The sequence below is a fragment of the Camellia sinensis genome, unplaced genomic scaffold, assembly GCF_055761805.1.
Source record: "Camellia sinensis isolate YWXY unplaced genomic scaffold, ASM5576180v1 Unanchor11, whole genome shotgun sequence".
NCBI lineage: Eukaryota > Viridiplantae > Streptophyta > Magnoliopsida > Ericales > Theaceae > Camellia > Camellia sinensis.
The window spans coordinates 2,479,962-2,499,844 of record NW_028128989.1 but is presented as its reverse complement, the minus strand read 5'-3'; positions in this window follow the sequence as shown (position 1 = coordinate 2,499,844).

Genomic DNA, 19,883 nt, shown 5'->3' with positions numbered 1-19,883 from the left:
TAACGCGCGAGAAATTGTAAATAAACGTCGTATTTACATATCTGCCACTGTGCAGGAGAATCCGTATAGGTTTTCGAGTGTTCGATACGTAACGCGTGAGAAATTGTATGTAAACGCCGTATTTACATCTCTGCCTCTGTGGAGGAGAATCCGTATAGCTGTTCGAGTGTGCGAAACGTAACGCGCGAGAAATTGTAAGTAAACGCCGTATTTACATATCTGCCACTGTGCAGGAGAATCCGTATAGGTGTTCGAGTGTTCGAAACGCAACGCGCGAGAAATTGTAAGTAAACGTCGTATTTACATATCTGCCACTGTGCAGGAGAATCCGTATAGGTGTTCGAGTGTTCGAACCGTAACGCGCGAGAAATTGTAAGTAAACGCCGTATTTACATTTCTGCCACTATGTAGGAGAATCCGTATAGGTGTTCGAGTGTTCGAAACGTAACGCGCGAGAAATTGTAAGTAAACGTCGTATTTACATATCTGCCACTGCGCAGGAGAATCCGTATAGGTGTTCGAGTGTTCGAAACGTAACGCGCGAGAAATTGTATGTAAACGCCGTATTTTCATATCTGCCACTGTCCAGGAGAATCCGTATAGGTGTTCGAGTGTTCGAACCGTAACGCGCGAGAAATTGTAAGTAAACGTCGTATTTACATATCTGCCACTGTGCAGGAGAATCCGTATAGGTGTTCGAGTGTTCGAAACGTAACGCGCAAGAAATTGTAAGTAAACGTCGTATTTACATATCTGCCACTGTGCAGGAGAATCCGTATAGGTGTTTGAGTGTGCGAAACGTAACGCGCGAGAAATTGTAAGTAAACGCCGTATTTACATATCTGCCACTGTGCAGGAGAATCCGTATAGGTGTTCGAGTGCTCGAAACGTAACGCGCCAGAAATTGTAAGAAAACGCCGTATTTACATATCTGCCACTGTGCAGGAAAATCCGTATAGGTGTTCGAGTGTTCGAATCGTAAGGCGTGAGAAATTGTAATTAAACGCCGTATTTACATATCTGCCACTGTGCAGGAGAATCCGTATAGCTGTTCGAGTGTTCGATACGTAACGCGTGAGAAATTGTATGTAAACGCCGTATTTACATCTCTGCCTCTGTGCCGGAGAATCCGTATAGCTGTTCGAGTGTGCGAAACGTAACGCGCGAGAAATTGTAAGTAAACGCCGTATTTACATATCTGCCACTGTGCAGGAGAATCCGTATAGGTGTTCGAGTGTTCGAAACGTAACGCGCGAGAAATTGTAAGTAAACGTCGTATTTACATATCTACCACTGTGCAGGAGAATCTGTATAGGTGTTCGAGTGTTCGAACCGTAACGCGCGAGAATTTGTAAGTAAACGCCGTATTTAAATATCTGCCACTATGCAGGAGAATCCGTATAGGTGTTCGAGTGTTCGAAACGTAACGCGCGAGAAATTGTAAGTAAACGTCGTATTTTCATATCTGCCACTGTGTAGGAGAATCCGTATAGGTGTTCGAGTGTTCGAAACGTAACGCGCGAGAAATTGTATGTAAACGCCGTATTTACATGTCTGCCACTGTGCAGGAGAATCCGTATAGCTGTTCGAGTGTGCGAAACGTAACGCGCTAGAAATTGTAAGTAAACGTCGTATTTACATATCTGCCACTGTGCAGGAGAATCCGTATAGGTGTTCGAGTGTTCGAAACGTAACGCGCAAGAAATTGTAAGTAAACGCCGTATTTACATATCTGCCACTGTGTAGGAGAATCCGTATAGGTGTTCGAGTGTGCGAAACGTAACGCGCGAGAAATTGTAAGTAAACGCCGTATTTACATATCTGCCATTGTGCAGGAGAATCTGTATAGGTGTTCGAGTGCTCGAAACGTAACGCGCAAGAAATTGTAAGTAAACGCCGTATTTACATATCTGCCACTGTGCAGGAAAATCCGTATAGGTGTTCGAGTGTTCGAATCGTAAGGCGTGAGAAATTGTAATTAAACGCCGTATTTACATATCTGCCACTGTGCTGGAGAATCTGTATAGGTGTTCGAGTGTTCAAACCGTAACGCCCGAGAAATTGTAAGTAAACGCCGTATTTACATATCTGCCACTGTGCAGGAGAATCCGTATAGGTGTTCGAGTGTTCGAAACGTAACGCGCGAGAAATTGTAAATAAACGTCGTATTTACATATCTGCCACTGTGCAGGAGAATCCGTATAGGTTTTCGAGTGTTCGATACGTAACGCGTGAGAAATTGTATGTAAACGCCGTATTTACATCTCTGCCTCTGTGGAGGAGAATCCGTATAGCTGTTCGAGTGTGCGAAACGTAACGCGCGAGAAATTGTAAGTAAACGCCGTATTTACATATCTGCCACTGTGCAGGAGAATCCGTATAGGTGTTCGAGTGTTCGAAACGCAACGCGCGAGAAATTGTAAGTAAACGTCGTATTTACATATCTGCCACTGTGCAGGAGAATCCGTATAGGTGTTCGAGTGTTCGAACCGTAACGCGCGAGAAATTGTAAGTAAACGCCATATTTACATTTCTGCCACTATGTAGGAGAATCCGTATAGGTGTTCGAGTGTTCGAAACGTAACGCGCGAGAAATTGTAAGTAAACGTCGTATTTACATATCTGCCACTGCGCAGGAGAATCCGTATAGGTGTTCGAGTGTTCGAAACGTAACGCGCGAGAAATTGTATGTAAACGCCGTATTTTCATATCTGCCACTGTCCAGGAGAATCCGTATAGGTGTTCTAGTGTTCGAACCGTAACGCGCGAGAAATTGTAAGTAAACGTCGTATTTACATATCTGCCACTGTGCAGGAGAATCCGTATAGGTGTTCGAGTGTTCGAAACGTAACGCGCAAGAAATTGTAAGTAAACGTCGTATTTACATATCTGCCACTGTGCAGGAGAATCCGTATAGGTGTTTGAGTGTGCGAAACGTAACGCGCGAGAAATTGTAAGTAAACGCCGTATTTACATATCTGCCACTGTGCAGGAGAATCCGTATAGGTGTTCGAGTGCTCGAAACGTAACGCGCCAGAAATTGTAAGTAAACGCCGTATTTACATATCTGCCACTGTGCAGGAAAATCCGTATAGGTGTTCGAGTGTTCGAATCGTAAGGCGTGAGAAATTGTAATTAAACGCCGTATTTACATATCTGCCACTGTGCAGGAGAATCCGTATAGCTGTTCGAGTGTTCAAACCGTAACGCGCGAGAAATTGTAAGTAAACGCCGTATTTACATATCTGCCACTGTGCAGGAGAATCCGTATAGGTGTTCGAGTGTTCGAAACGTAACGCGCGAGAAGTTGTAAGTAAACGCCGTATTTAAATATCTGCCACTGTGCAGGAGAATCCGTATAGGTGTTCGAGTGTTCGAAACGTAACGCGCGAGAAATTGTAAGTAAACGTCGTATTTACTTATCGGCCACTGTGCAGGAGAATCCGTATAGGTGTTCGAGTGTTGGAAACGTAACGCGCGAGAAATTGTAAGTAAACGTCGTATTTACATATCTGCCACTGTGCAGGAGAATTCGTATAGGTGTTCGAGTGTGCCAAACGTAACGCGCGAGAAATTGTAAGTGAACGCCGTATTTACATATCTGCCACTGTGCAGGATAATCCGTATAGGTGTTCGAGTGTTCGAAACGTAACGCGTGATAAATTGTAAGTAAACGCCGTATTTACATATCTGCCACTATCCAGGAGAATCCGTATAGGTGTTCGAGTGTTCGAACCGTAACGCGCGAGAAATTGTAAGTAAAAGCCGTATTTACATATCTGCCACTGTGCAGGGGAATCCGTATAGGTGTTCGAGTGTTCGAAACGTAACGCGCGAGAAATTGTAAGTAAACGTCGTATTTACATATCTGCCACTGTGCAGGAGAATCCGTATAGGTGTTCGAGTGCTCGATACGTAACGCGCCAGAAATTGTAAGTAAACGCCGTATTTACATATCTGCCACTGTGCAGGAAAATCCGTATAGCTGTTCGAGTGTGCGAAATGTAACGCGCGAGAAATTGTAATTAAACGCCGTATTTACATATCTGCCACTATGCAGGAGAATCCGTATAGGTGTTCGAGTGTTCGAACCGTAACGCGCGAGAAATTGTAAGTAAATGTCGTATTTACATATCTGCCACTGTGCAGGAGAATCCGTATAGGTGTTCGAGTGTTCGAAACGTAACGCGCGAGAAGTTGTAAGTAAACGCCGTATTTACATATCTGCCACTGTGCAGGAGAATCCGTATAGGTGTTCGAGTGTTCGAAACGTAACGCGCGAGAAATTGTAAGTAAACGTCGTATTTACTTATCTGCCACTGTGCAGGAGAATTCGTATAGGTGTTCGAGTGTTCGAAACGTAACGCGCGAGAAATTGTATGTAAACGCCGTATTTACATATCTGCCACTGTGCAGGAGAATCCGTATAGCTGTTCGAGTGTGCGAAACGTAACGCGCTAGAAATTGTAAGTGAACGCCGTATTTACATATCTGCCACTGTGCAGGATAATCCGTATAGGTGTTCGAGTGTTCGAAACGTAACGCGCAAGAAATTGTAAGTAAACGCCGTATTTACATATCTGCCACTGTGCAGGAGAATCCGTATAGGTGTTCGAGTGTGCGAAACGTAACGCGCGAGAAATTGTAAGTAAACGCCGTATTTACATATCTGCCATTGTGCAGGAGAATCCGTATAGGTGTTCGAGTGCTCGAAACGTAACGCGCAAGAAATTGTCAGTAAACGCTGTATTTAAATATCTGCCACTGTGCAGGAAAATCCGTATAGGTGTTCGAGTGTTCGAATCGTAAGGCGTGAGAAATTGTAATTAAACGCCGTATTTACATATCTGCCACTGTGCTGGAGAATCTGTATAGGTGTTCGAGTGTTCAAACCGTAACGCCCGAGAAATTGTAAGTAAACGCCGTATTTACATATCTGCCACTGTGCAGGAGAATCCGTATAGGTGTTCGAGTGTTCGAAACGTAACGCGCGAGAAATTGTAAGTAAACGTCGTATTTACATATCTGCCACTGTCCAGGAGAATCCGTATAGGTTTTCGAGTGTTCGATACGTAACGCGTGAGAAATTGTATGTAAACGCTGTATTTACATCTCTGCCTCTGTGGAGGAGAATCCGTATAGCTGTTCGAGTGTGCGAAACGTAACGCGCGAGAAATTGTAAGTAAACGCCGTATTTACATATCTGCCACTGTGCAGGAGAATCCGTATAGGTGTTCGAAACGTAACGCGCGAGAAATTGTAAGTAAACGTCGTATTTACATATCTGCCACTGTGCAGGAGAATCCGTATAGGTGTTCGAGTGTTCGAACCGTAACGCGCGAGAAATTGTAAGTAAACGCCGTATTTACATTTCTGCCACTATGTAGGAGAATCCGTATAGGTGTTCGAGTGTTCGAAACGTAACGCGCGAGAAATTGTAAGTAAACGTCGTATTTACATATCTGCCACTGCGCAGGAGAATCCGTATAGGTGTTCGAGTGTTCGAAACGTAACGCGCGAGAAATTGTATGTAAACGCCGTATTTTCATATCTGCCACTGTCCAGGAGAATCCGTATAGGTGTTCGAGTGTTCGAACCGTAACGCGCGAGAAATTGTAAGTAAACGTCGTATTTACATATCTGCCACTGTGCAGGAGAATCCGTATAGGTGTTCGAGTGTTCGAAACGTAACGCGCAAGAAATTGGAAGTAAACGTCGTATTTACATATCTGCCACTGTGCAGGAGAATCCGTATAGGTGTTTGAGTGTGCGAAACGTAACGCGCGAGAAATTGTAAGTAAACGCCGTATTTACATATCTGCCACTGTGCAGGAGAATCCGTATAGGTGTTCGAGTGCTCGAAACGTAACGCGCCAGAAATTGTAAGTAAACGCCGTATTTACATATCTGCCACTGTGCAGGAAAATCCGTATAGGTGTTCGAGTGTTCGAATCGTAAGGCGTGAGAAATTGTAATTAAACGCCGTATTTACATATCTGCCACTGTGCAGGAGAATCCGTATAGGTGTTCGAGTGTTCAAACCGTAACGCGCGAGAAATTGTAAGTAAACGCCGTATTTACATATCTGCCACTGTGCAGGAGAATCCGTATAGGTGTTCGAGTGTTCGAAACGTAACGCGCGAGAAGTTGTAAGTAAACGCCGTATTTAAATATCTGCCACTATGCAGGAGAATCCGTATAGGTGTTCGAGTGTTCGAAACGTAACGCGCGAGAAATTGTAAGTAAACGTCGTATTTACTTATCTGCCACTGTGCAGGAGAATCCGTATAGGTGTTCGAGTGTTCGAAACGTAACGCGCGAGAAATTGTAAGTAAACGTCGTATTTACATATCTGCCACTGTGCAGGAGAATTCGTATAGGTGTTCGAGTGTGCCAAACGTAACGCGCGAGAAATTGTAAGTGAACGCCGTATTTACATATCTGCCACTGTGTAGGATAATCCGTATAGGTGTTCGAGTGTTCGAAACGTAACGCGTGATAAATTGTAAGTAAACGCCGTATTTACATATCTGCCACTATCCAGGAGAATCCGTATAGGTGTTCGAGTGTTCGAACCGTAACGCGCGAGAAATTGTAAGTAAAAGCCGTATTTACATATCTGCCACTGTGCAGGGGAATCCGTATAGGTGTTCGAGTGTTCGAAACGTAACGCGCGAGAAATTGTATGTAAACGTCGTATTTACATATCTGCCACTGTGCAGGAGAATCCGTATAGGTGTTCGAGTGTTCGATACGTAACGTGTGAGAAATTGTATGTAAACGCCGTATTTACATCTCTGCCTCTGTGCAGGAGAATCCGTATAGCTGTTCGAGTGTGCGAAACGTAACGCGCGAGAAATTGTAAGTAAACGCCGTATTTACATATCTGCCAGTGTGCAGGAGAATCCGTATAGGTGTTCGAGTGTTCGAAACGTAACGCGCGAGAAATTGTAAGTAAATGTCGTATTTACATATCTGCCACTGTGCAGGAGAATCCGTATAGGTGTTCGAGTGTTCGAACCGTAACGCGCGAGAAATTGTAAGTAAACGCCGTATTTAAATATCTGCCACTATGCAGGAGAATCCGTATAGGTGTTCGAGTGTTCGAAACGTAACGCGCGAGAAATTGTAAGTAAACGTCGTATTTACATATCTGCCACTGTGCAGGAGAATTCGTATAGGTGTTCGAGTGTTCGAAACGTAACGCGCGAGAAATTGTATGTAAACGCCGTATTTACATATCTGCCACTGTGCAGGAGAATCCGTATAGCTGTTCGAGTGTGCGAAACGTAACGCGCTAGAAATTGTAAGTAAACGTCGTATTTACATATCTGCCACTGTGCAGGAGAATCCGTATAGGTGTTCGAGTGTTCGAAACGTAACGCGCAAGAAATTGTAAGTAAACGCCGTATTTACATATCTGCCACTGTGCAGGAGAATCCGTATAGGTGTTCGAGTGTGCGAAACGTAACGCCCGAGAAATTGTAAGTAAACGCCGTATTTACATATCTGCCATTGTGCAGGAGAATCCGTATAGGTGTTCGAGTGCTCGAAACGTAACGCGCAAGAAATTGTCAGTAAACGCTGTATTTACATATCTGCCACTGTGCAGGAAAATCCGTATAGGTGTTCGAGTGTTCGAATCGTAAGGCGTGAGAAATTGTAATTAAACGCCGTATTTACATATCTGCCACTGTGCTGGACAATCTGTATAGGTGTTCGAGTGTTCAAACCGTAACGCCCGAGAAATTGTAAGTAAACGCCGTATTTACATATCTGCCACTGTGCAGGAGAATCCGTATAGGTGTTCGAGTGTTCGAAACGTAACGCGCGAGAAATTGTATGTAAACGCCGTATTTTCATATCTGCCACTGTCCAGGAGAATCCGTATAGGTGTTCGAGTGTTCGAACCGTAACGCGCGAGAAATTGTAAGTAAACGTCGTATTTACATATCTGCCACTGTGCAGGAGAATCCGTATAGGTGTTCGAGTGTTCGAAACGTAACGCGCAAGAAATTGTAAGTAAACGCCGTATTTACATATCTGCCACTGTGCAGGAAAATCCGTATAGGTGTTCGAGTGTTCGAATCGTAAGGCGTGAGAAATTGTAATTAAACGCCGTATTTACATATCTGCCACTGTGCTGGACAATCTGTATAGGTGTTCGAGTGTTCAAACCGTAACGCGCGAGAAATTGTAAGTAAACGCCGTATTTACATATCTGCCACTGTGCAGGAGAATCCGTATAGGTGTTCGAGTGTTCGAAACGTAACGCGCGAGAAATTGTATGTAAACGCCGTATTTTCATATCTGCCACTGTCCAGGAGAATCCGTATAGGTGTTCGAGTGTTCGAACCGTAACGCGCGAGAAATGGTAAGTAAACGTCGTATTTACATATCTGCCACTGTGCAGGAGAATCCGTATAGGTGTTCGAGTGTTCGAAACGCAACGCGCAAGAAATTGTAAGTAAACGTCGTATTTACATATCTGCCACTGTGCAGGAGAATCCGTATAGGTGTTCGAGTGTGCGAAACGTAACGCGCGAGAAATTGTAAGTAAACGCCGTATTTACATATCTGCCACTGTGCAGGAGAATCCGTATAGGTGTTCGAGTGCTCGAAACGTAACGCGCAAGAAATTGTAAGTAAACGCTGTATTTACATATCTGCCACTGTGCAGGAAAATCCGTATAGGTGTTCGAGTGTTCGAATCGTAAGGCGTGAGAAATTGTAATTAAACGCCGTATTTACATATCTGCCACTGTGCAGGAGAATCCGTATAGGTGTTCGAGTGTTCAAACCGTAACGCGCGAGAAATTGTAAGTAAACGCCGTATTTACATATCTGCCACTGTGCAGGAGAATCCGTATAGGTGTTCGAGTGCTCGAAACGTAACGCGCTAGAAGTTGTAAGTAAAAGCCGTATTTACATATCTGCCACTGTGCAGGGGAATCCGTATAGGTGTTCGAGTGTTCGAAACGTAACGCGCGAGAAATTGTAAGTAAACGTCGTATTTACATATCTGCCACTGTGCAGGAGAATCCGTATAGGTGTTCGAGTGCTCGATACGTAACGCGCCAGAAATTGTAAGTAAACGCCGTATTTACATATCTGCCACTGTGCAGGAGAATCCGTATAGCTGTTCGAGTGTGCGAAACGTAACGCGCTAGAAATTGTAAGTGAACGCCGTATTTACATATCTGCCACTGTGCAGGATAATCCGTATAGGTGTTCGAGTGTTCGAAACGTAACGCGCAAGAAATTGTAAGTAAACGCCGTATTTACATATCTGCCACTGTGCAGGAGAATCCGTATAGGTGTTCGAGTGTGCGAAACGTAACGCCCGAGAAATTGTAAGTAAACGCCGTATTTACATATCTGCCATTGTGCAGGAGAATCCGTATAGGTGTTCGAGTGCTCGAAACGTAACGCGCAAGAAATTGTCAGTAAACGCTGTATTTACATATCTGCCACTGTGCAGGAAAATCCGTATAGGTGTTCGAGTGTTCGAATCGTAAGGCGTGAGAAATTGTAATTAAACGCCGTATTTACATATCTGCCACTGTGCTGGACAATCTGTATAGGTGTTCGAGTGTTCAAACCGTAACGCCCGAGAAATTGTAAGTAAACGCCGTATTTACATATCTGCCACTGTGCAGGAGAATCCGTATAGGTGTTCGAGTGTTCGAAACGTAACGCGCGAGAAATTGTATGTAAACGCCGTATTTTCATATCTGCCACTGTCCAGGAGAATCCGTATAGGTGTTCGAGTGTTCGAACCGTAACGCGCGAGAAATTGTAAGTAAACGTCGTATTTACATATCTGCCACTGTGCAGGAGAATCCGTATAGGTGTTCGAGTGTTCGAAACGTAACGCGCAAGAAATTGTAAGTAAACGCCGTATTTACATATCTGCCACTGTGCAGGAAAATCCGTATAGGTGTTCGAGTGTTCGAATCGTAAGGCGTGAGAAATTGTAATTAAACGCCGTATTTACATATCTGCCACTGTGCTGGACAATCTGTATAGGTGTTCGAGTGTTCAAACCGTAACGCGCGAGAAATTGTAAGTAAACGCCGTATTTACATATCTGCCACTGTGCAGGAGAATCCGTATAGGTGTTCGAGTGTTCGAAACGTAACGCGCGAGAAATTGTATGTAAACGCCGTATTTTCATATCTGCCACTGTCCAGGAGAATCCGTATAGGTGTTCGAGTGTTCGAACCGTAACGCGCGAGAAATGGTAAGTAAACGTCGTATTTACATATCTGCCACTGTGCAGGAGAATCCGTATAGGTGTTCGAGTGTTCGAAACGCAACGCGCAAGAAATTGTAAGTAAACGTCGTATTTACATATCTGCCACTGTGCAGGAGAATCCGTATAGGTGTTCGAGTGTGCGAAACGTAACGCGCGAGAAATTGTAAGTAAACGCCGTATTTACATATCTGCCACTGTGCAGGAGAATCCGTATAGGTGTTCGAGTGCTCGAAACGTAACGCGCAAGAAATTGTAAGTAAACGCCGTATTTACATATCTGCCACTGTGCAGGAAAATCCGTATAGGTGTTCGAGTGTTCGAATCGTAAGGCGTGAGAAATTGTAATTAAACGCCGTATTTACATATCTGCCACTGTGCAGGAGAATCCGTATAGGTGTTCGAGTGTTCAAACCGTAACGCGCGAGAAATTGTAAGTAAACGCCGTATTTACATATCTGCCACTGTGCAGGAGAATCCGTATAGGTGTTCGAGTGCTCGAAACGTAACGCGCTAGAAGTTGTAAGTAAAAGCCGTATTTACATATCTGCCACTGTGCAGGGGAATCCGTATAGGTGTTCGAGTGTTCGAAACGTAACGCGCGAGAAATTGTAAGTAAACGTCGTATTTACATATCTGCCACTGTGCAGGAGAATCCGTATAGGTGTTCGAGTGCTCGATACGTAACGCGCCAGAAATTGTAAGTAAACGCCGTATTTACATATCTGCCACTGTGCAGGAAAATCCGTATAGCTGTTCGAGTGTGCGAAATGTAACGCGCGAGAAATTGTAATTAAACGCCGTATTTACATATCTGCCACTATGCAGGAGAATCCGTATAGGTGTTCGAGTGTTCGAACCGTAACGCGCGAGAAATTGTAAGTAAATGTCGTATTTACATATCTGCCACTGTGCAGGAGAATCCGTATAGGTGTTCGAGTGTTCGAAACGTAACGCGCGAGAAGTTGTAAGTAAACGCCGTATTTACATATCTGCCACTGTGCAGGAGAATCCGTATAGGTGTTCGAGTGTTCGAAACGTAACGCGCGAGAAATTGTAAGTAAACGTCGTATTTACTTATCTGCCACTGTGCAGGAGAATTCGTATAGGTGTTCGAGTGTTCGAAACGTAACGCGCGAGAAATTGTATGTAAACGCCGTATTTACATATCTGCCACTGTGCAGGAGAATCCGTATAGCTGTTCGAGTGTGCGAAACGTAACGCGCTAGAAATTGTAAGTGAACGCCGTATTTACATATCTGCCACTGTGCAGGATAATCCGTATAGGTGTTCGAGTGTTCGAAACGTAACGCGCAAGAAATTGTAAGTAAACGCCGTATTTACATATCTGCCACTGTGCAGGAGAATCCGTATAGGTGTTCGAGTGTGCGAAACGTAACGCGCGAGAAATTGTAAGTAAACGCCGTATTTACATATCTGCCATTGTGCAGGAGAATCCGTATAGGTGTTCGAGTGCTCGAAACGTAACGCGCAAGAAATTGTCAGTAAACGCTGTATTTACATATCTGCCACTGTGCAGGAAAATCCGTATAGGTGTTCGAGTGTTCGAATCGTAAGGCGTGAGAAATTGTAATTAAACGCCGTATTTACATATCTGCCACTGTGCTGGAGAATCTGTATAGGTGTTCGAGTGTTCAAACCGTAACGCCCGAGAAATTGTAAGTAAACGCCGTATTTACATATCTGCCACTGTGCAGGAGAATCCGTATAGGTGTTCGAGTGTTCGAAACGTAACGCGCGAGAAATTGTAAGTAAACGTCGTATTTACATATCTGCCACTGTCCAGGAGAATCCGTATAGGTTTTCGAGTGTTCGATACGTAACGCGTGAGAAATTGTATGTAAACGCCGTATTTACATCTCTGCCTCTGTGGAGGAGAATCCGTATAGCTGTTCGAGTGTGCGAAACGTAACGCGCGAGAAATTGTAAGTAAACGCCGTATTTACATATCTGCCACTGTGCAGGAGAATCCGTATAGGTGTTCGAGTGTTCGAAACGTAACGCGCGAGAAATTGTAAGTAAACGTCGTATTTACATATCTGCCACTGTGCAGGAGAATCCGTATAGGTGTTCGAGTGTTCGAACCGTAACGCGCGAGAAATTGTAAGTAAACGCCGTATTTACATTTCTGCCACTATGTAGGAGAATCCGTATAGGTGTTCGAGTGTTCGAAACGTAACGCGCGAGAAATTGTAAGTAAACGTCGTATTTACATATCTGCCACTGCGTAGGAGAATCCGTATAGGTGTTCGAGTGTTCGAAACGTAACACGCGAGAAATTGTATGTAAACGCCGTATTTTCATATCTGCCACTGTCCAGGAGAATCCGTATAGGTGTTCGAGTGTTCGAACCGTAACGCGCGAGAAATTGTAAGTAAACGTCGTATTTACATATCTGCCACTGTGCAGGAGAATCCGTATAGGTGTTCGAGTGTTCGAAACGTAACGCGCAAGAAATTGGAAGTAAACGTCGTATTTACATATCTGCCACTGTGCAGGAGAATCCGTATAGGTGTTTGAGTGTGCGAAACGTAACGCGCGAGAAATTGTAAGTAAACGCCGTATTTACATATCTGCCACTGTGCAGGAGAATCCGTATAGGTGTTCGAGTGCTCGAAACGTAACGCGCCAGAAATTGTAAGTAAACGCCGTATTTACATATCTGCCACTGTGCAGGAAAATCCGTATAGGTGTTCGAGTGTTCGAATCGTAAGGCGTGAGAAATTGTAATTAAACGCCGTATTTACATATCTGCCACTGTGCAGGAGAATCCGTATAGGTGTTCGAGTGTTCAAACCGTAACGCGCGAGAAATTGTAAGTAAACGCCGTATTTACATATCTGCCGCTGTGCAGGAGAATCCGTATAGGTGTTCGAGTGTTCGAAACGTAACGCGCGAGAAGTTGTAAGTAAACGCCGTATTTAAATATCTGCCACTGTGCAGGAGAATCCGTATAGGTGTTCGAGTGTTCGAAACGTAACGCGCGAGAAATTGTAAGTAAACGTCGTATTTACTTATCTGCCACTGTTCAGGAGAATCCGTATAGGTGTTCGAGTGTTCGAAACGTAACGCGCGAGAAATTGTAAGTAAACGTCGTATTTACATATCTGCCACGGTGCAGGAGAATTCGTATAGGTGTTCGAGTGTGCCAAACGTAACGCGCGAGAAATTGTAAGTGAACGCCGTATTTACATATCTGCCACTGTGTAGGATAATCCGTATAGGTGTTCGAGTGTTCGAAACGTAACGCGTGATAAATTGTAAGTAAACGCCGTATTTACATATCTGCCACTATCCAGGAGAATCCGTATAGGTGTTCGAGTGTTCGAACCGTAACGCGCGAGAAATTGTAAGTAAAAGCCGTATTTACATATCTGCCACTGTGCAGGGGAATCCGTATAGGTGTTCGAGTGTTCGAAACGTAACGCGCGAGAAATTGTATGTAAACGTCGTATTTACATATCTGCCACTGTGCAGGAGAATCCGTATAGGTGTTCGAGTGTTCGATACGTAACGTGTGAGAAATTGTATGTAAACGCCGTATTTACATCTCTGCCTCTGTGCAGGAGAATCCGTATAGCTGTTCGAGTGTGCGAAACGTAACGCGCGAGAAATTGTAAGTAAACGCCGTATTTACATATCTGCCAGTGTGCAGGAGAATCCGTATAGGTGTTCGAGTGTTCGAAACGTAACGCGCGAGAAATTGTAAGTAAATGTCGTATTTACATATCTGCCACTGTGCAGGAGAATCCGTATAGGTGTTCGAGTGTTCGAACCGTAACGCGCGAGAAATTGTAAGTAAACGCCGTATTTAAATATCTGCCACTATGCAGGAGAATCCGTATAGGTGTTCGAGTGTTCGAAACGTAACGCGCGAGAAATTGTAAGTAAACGTCGTATTTACATATCTGCCACTGTGCAGGAGAATTCGTATAGGTGTTCGAGTGTTCGAAACGTAACGCGCGAGAAATTGTATGTAAACGCCGTATTTACATATCTGCCACTGTGCAGGAGAATCCGTATAGCTGTTCGAGTGTGCGAAACGTAACGCGCTAGAAATTGTAAGTAAACGTCGTATTTACATATCTGCCACTGTGCAGGAGAATCCGTATAGGTGTTCGAGTGTTCGAAACGTAACGCGCAAGAAATTGTAAGTAAACGCCGTATTTACATATCTGCCACTGTGCAGGAGAATCCGTATAGGTGTTCGAGTGTGCGAAACGTAACGCGCGAGAAATTGTAAGTAAACGCCGTATTTACATATCTGCCATTGTGCAGGAGAATCCGTATAGGTGTTCGAGTGCTCGAAACGTAACGCGCAAGAAATTGTCAGTAAACGCTGTATTTACATATCTGCCACTGTGCAGGAAAATCCGTATAGGTGTTCGAGTGTTCGAATCGTAAGGCGTGAGAAATTGTAATTAAACGCCGTATTTACATATCTGCCACTGTGCTGGACAATCTGTATAGGTGTTCGAGTGTTCAAACCGTAACGCCCGAGAAATTGTAAGTAAACGCCGTATTTACATATCTGCCACTGTGCAGGAGAATCCGTATAGGTGTTCGAGTGTTCGAAACGTAACGCGCGAGAAATTGTATGTAAACGCCGTATTTTCATATCTGCCACTGTCCAGGAGAATCCGTATAGGTGTTCGAGTGTTCGAACCGTAACGCGCGAGAAATTGTAAGTAAACGTCGTATTTACATATCTGCCACTGTGCAGGAGAATCCGTATAGGTGTTCGAGTGGTCGAAACGTAACGCGCAAGAAATTGTAAGTAAACGCCGTATTTACATATCTGCCACGGTGCAGGAAAATCCGTATAGGTGTTCGAGTGTTCGAATCGTAAGGCGTGAGAAATTGTAATTAAACGCCGTATTTACATATCTGCCACTGTGCTGGACAATCTGTATAGGTGTTCGAGTGTTCAAACCGTAACGCGCGAGAAATTGTAAGTAAACGCCGTATTTACATATCTGCCACTGTGCAGGAGAATCCGTATAGGTGTTCGAGTGTTCGAAACGTAACGCGCGAGAAATTGTATGTAAACGCCGTATTTTCATATCTGCCACTGTCCAGGAGAATCCGTATAGGTGTTCGAGTGTTCGAACCGTAACGCGCGAGAAATTGTAAGTAAACGTCGTATTTACATATCTGCCACTGTGCAGGAGAATCCGTATAGGTGTTCGAGTGTTCGAAACGTAACGCGCAAGAAATTGTAAGTAAACGTCGTATTTACATATCTGCCACTGTGCAGGAGAATCCGTATAGGTGTTCGAGTGTGCGAAACGTAACGCGCGAGAAATTGTAAGTAAACGCCGTATTTACATATCTGCCACTGTGCAGGAGAATCCGTATAGGTGTTCGAGTGCTCGAAACGTAACGCGCAAGAAATTGTAAGTAAACGCCGTATTTACATATCTGCCACTATGCAGGAAAATCCGTATAGGTGTTCGAGTGTTCGAATCGTAAGGCGTGAGAAATTGTAATTAAACGCCGTATTTACATATCTGCCACTGTGCAGGAGAATCCGTATAGGTGTTCGAGTGTTCAAACCGTAACGCGCGAGAAATTGTAAGTAAACGCCGTATTTACATATCTGCCACTGTGCAGGAGAATCCGTATAGGTGTTCGAGTGCTCGAAACGTAACGCGCGAGAAGTTGTAAGTAAACGCCGTATTTACATATCTGCCACTGTGCAGGAGAATCCGTATAGGTGTTCGAGTGTTCGAAACGTAACGCGCGAGAAATTGTAAGTAAACGTCGTATTTACTTATCTGCCACTGTGCAGGAGAATCCGTATAGGTGTTCGAGTGTTCGAAACGTAACGCGCGAGAAATTGTAAGTAAACGTCGTATTTACATATCTGCCACTGTGCAGGAGAATCCGTATAGGTGTTCGAGTGTGCCAAACGTAACGCGCGAGAAATTGTAAGTGAACGCCGTATTTACATATCTGCCACTGTGCAGGATAATCCGTATAGGTGTTCGAGTGTTCGAAACGTAACGCGTGATAAATTGTAAGTAAACGCCGTATTTACATATCTGCCACTATCCAGGGGAATCCGTATAGGTGTTCGAGTGTTCGAACCGTAACGCGCGAGAAATTGTAAGTAAAAGCCGTATTTACATATCTGCCACTGTGCAGGGGAATCCGTATAGGTGTTCGAGTGTTCGAAACGTAACGCGCGAGAAATTGTAAGTAAACGTCGTATTTACATATCTGCCACTGTGCAGGAGAATCCGTATAGGTGTTCGAGTGTTCGATACGTAACGCGTGAGAAATTGTATGTAAACGCCGTATTTACATCTCTGCCTCTGTGCCGGAGAATCCGTATAGCTGTTCGAGTGTGCGAAACGTAACGCGCGAGAAATTGTAAGTAAACGCCGTATTTACATATCTACCACTGTGCAGGAGAATCCGTATAGGTGTTCGAGTGTTCGAAACGTAACGCGCGAGAAATTGTAAGTAAACGTCGTATTTACATATCTGCCACTGTGCAGGAGAATCTGTATAGGTGTTCGAGTGTTCGAACCGTAACGCGCGAGAATTTGTAAGTAAACGCCGTATTTAAATATCTGCCACTATGCAGGAGAATCCGTATAGGTGTTCGAGTGTTCGAAACGTAACGCGCGAGAAATTGTAAGTAAACGTCGTATTTTCATATCTGCCACTGTGCAGGAGAATCCGTATAGGTGTTCGAGTGTTCGAAACGTAACGCGCGAGAAATTGTATGTAAACGCCGTATTTACATATCTGCCACTGTGCAGGAGAATCCGTATAGCTGTTCGAGTGTGCGAAACGTAACGCGCTAGAAATTGTAAGTAAACGTCGTATTTACATATCTGCCACTGTGCAGGAGAATCCGTATAGGTGTTCGAGTGTTCGAAACGTAACGCGCAAGAAATTGTAAGTAAACGCCGTATTTACATATCTGCCACTGTGTAGGAGAATCCGTATAGGTGTTCGAGTGTGCGAAACGTAACGCGCGAGAAATTGTAAGTAAACGCCGTATTTACATATCTGCCATTGTGCAGGAGAATCCGTATAGGTGTTCGAGTGCTCGAAACGTAACGCGCAAGAAATTGTCAGTAAACGCCGTATTTACATATCTGCCACTGTGCAGGAAAATCCGTATAGGTGTTCGAGTGTTCGAATCGTAAGGCGTGAGAAATTGTAATTAAACGCCGTATTTACATATCTGCCACTGTGCTGGACAATCTGTATAGGTGTTCGAGTGTTCAAACCGTAACGCCCGAGAAATTGTAAGTAAACGCCGTATTTACATATCTGCCACTGTGCAGGAGAATCCGTATAGGTGTTCGAGTGTTCGAAACGTAACGCGCGAGAAATTGTAAGTAAACGTCGTATTTACATATCTGCCACTGTGCAGGAGAATCCGTATAGGTTTTCGAGTGTTCGATACGTAACGCGTGAGAAATTGTATGTAAACGCCGTATTTACATCTCTGCCTCTGTGGAGGAGAATCCGTATAGCTGTTCGAGTGTGCGAAACGTAACGCGCGAGAAATTGTAAGTAAACGCCGTATTTACATATCTGCCACTGTGCAGGAGAATCCGTATAGGTGTTCGAGTGTTCGAAACGTAACGCGCGAAAAATTGTAAGTAAACGTCGTATTTACATATCTGCCACTGTGCAGGAGAATCCGTATAGGTGTTCGAGTGTTCGAACCGTAACGCGCGAGAAATTGTAAGTAAACGCCGTATTTACATTTCTGCCACTCTGTAGGAGAATCCGTATAGGTGTTCGAGTGTTCGAAACGTAACGCGCGAGAAATTGTAAGTAAACGTCGTATTTACATATCTGCCACTGCGCAGGAGAATCCGTATAGGTGTTCGAGTGTTCGAAACGTAACGCGCGAGAAATTGTATGTAAACGCCGTATTTTCATATCTGCCACTGTCCAGGAGAATCCGTATAGGTGTTCGAGTGTTCGAACCGTAACGCGCGAGAAATTGTAAGTAAACGTCGTATTTACATATCTGCCACTGTGCAGGAGAATCCGTATAGGTGTTCGAGTGTTCGAAACGTAACGCGCAAGAAATTGTAAGTAAACGTCGTATTTACATATCTGCCACTGTGCAGGAGAATCCGTATAGGTGTTGGAGTGTGCGAAACGTAACGCGCGAGAAATTGTAAGTAAACGCCGTATTTACATATCTGCCACTGTGCAGGAGAATCCGTATAGGTGTTCGAGTGCAAGAAACGTAACGCGCCAGAAATTGTAAGTAAACGCCGTATTTACATATCTGCCACTGTGCAGGAAAATCCGTATAGGTGTTCGAGTGTTCGAATCGTAAGGCGTGAGAAATTGTAATTAAACGCCGTATTTACATATCTGCCACTGTGCAGGAGAATCCGTATAGGTGTTCGAGTGTTCAAACCGTAACGCGCGAGAAATTGTAAGTAAACGCCGTATTTACATATCTGCCACTGTGCAGGAGAATCCGTATAGGTGTTCGAGTGTTCGAAACGTAACGCGCGAGAAGTTGTAAGTAAACGCCGTATTTACATATCTGCCACTGTGCAGGAGAATCCGTATAGGTGTTCGAGTGTTCGAAACGTAACGCGCGAGAAATTGTAAGTAAACGTCGTATTTACTTATCTGCCACTGTGCAGGAGAATCCGTATAGGTGTTCGAGTGTTCGAAACGTAACGCGCGAGAAATTGTAAGTAAACGTCGTATTTACATATCTGCCACTGTGCAGGAGAATTCGTATAGGTGTTCGAGTGTGCCAAACGTAACGCGCGAGAAATTGTAAGTGAACGCCGTATTTACATATCTGCCACTGTGCAGGATAATCCGTATAGGTGTTCGAGTGTTCGAAACGTAACGCGTGATAAATTGTAAGTAAACGCCGTATTTACATATCTGCCACTATCCAGGAGAATCCGTATAGGTGTTCGAGTGTTCGAACCGTAACGCGCGAGAAATTGTAAGTAAAAGCCGTATTTACATATCTGCCACTGTGCAGGGGAATCCGTATAGGTGTTCAAGTGTTCGAAACGTAACGCGCGAGAAATTGTAAGTAAACGTCGTATTTACATATCTGCCACTGTGCAGGAGAATCCGTATAGGTTTTCGAGTGTTCGATACGTAACGCGTGAGAAATTGTATGTAAACGCCGTATTTACATCTCTGCCTCTGTGGAGGAGAATCCGTATAGCTGTTCGAGTGTGCGAAACGTAACGCGCGAGAAATTGTAAGTAAACGCCGTATTTACATATCTGCCACTGTGCAGGAGAATCCGTATAGGTGTTCGAGTGTTCGAAACGTAACGCGCGAGAAATTGTAAGTAAACGTCGTATTTACATATCTGCCACTGTGCAGGAGAATCCGTATAGGTGTTCGAGTGTTCGAACCGTAACGCGCGAGAAATTGTAAGTAAACGCCGTATTTACATTTCTGCCACTATGTAGGAGAATCCGTATAGGTGTTCGAGTGTTCGAAACGTAACGCGCGAGAAATTGTAAGTAAACGTCGTATTTACATATCTGCCACTGCGCAGGAGAATCCATATAGGTGTTCGAGTGTTCGAAACGTAACGCGCGAGAAATTGTATGTAAACGCCGTATTTTCATATCTG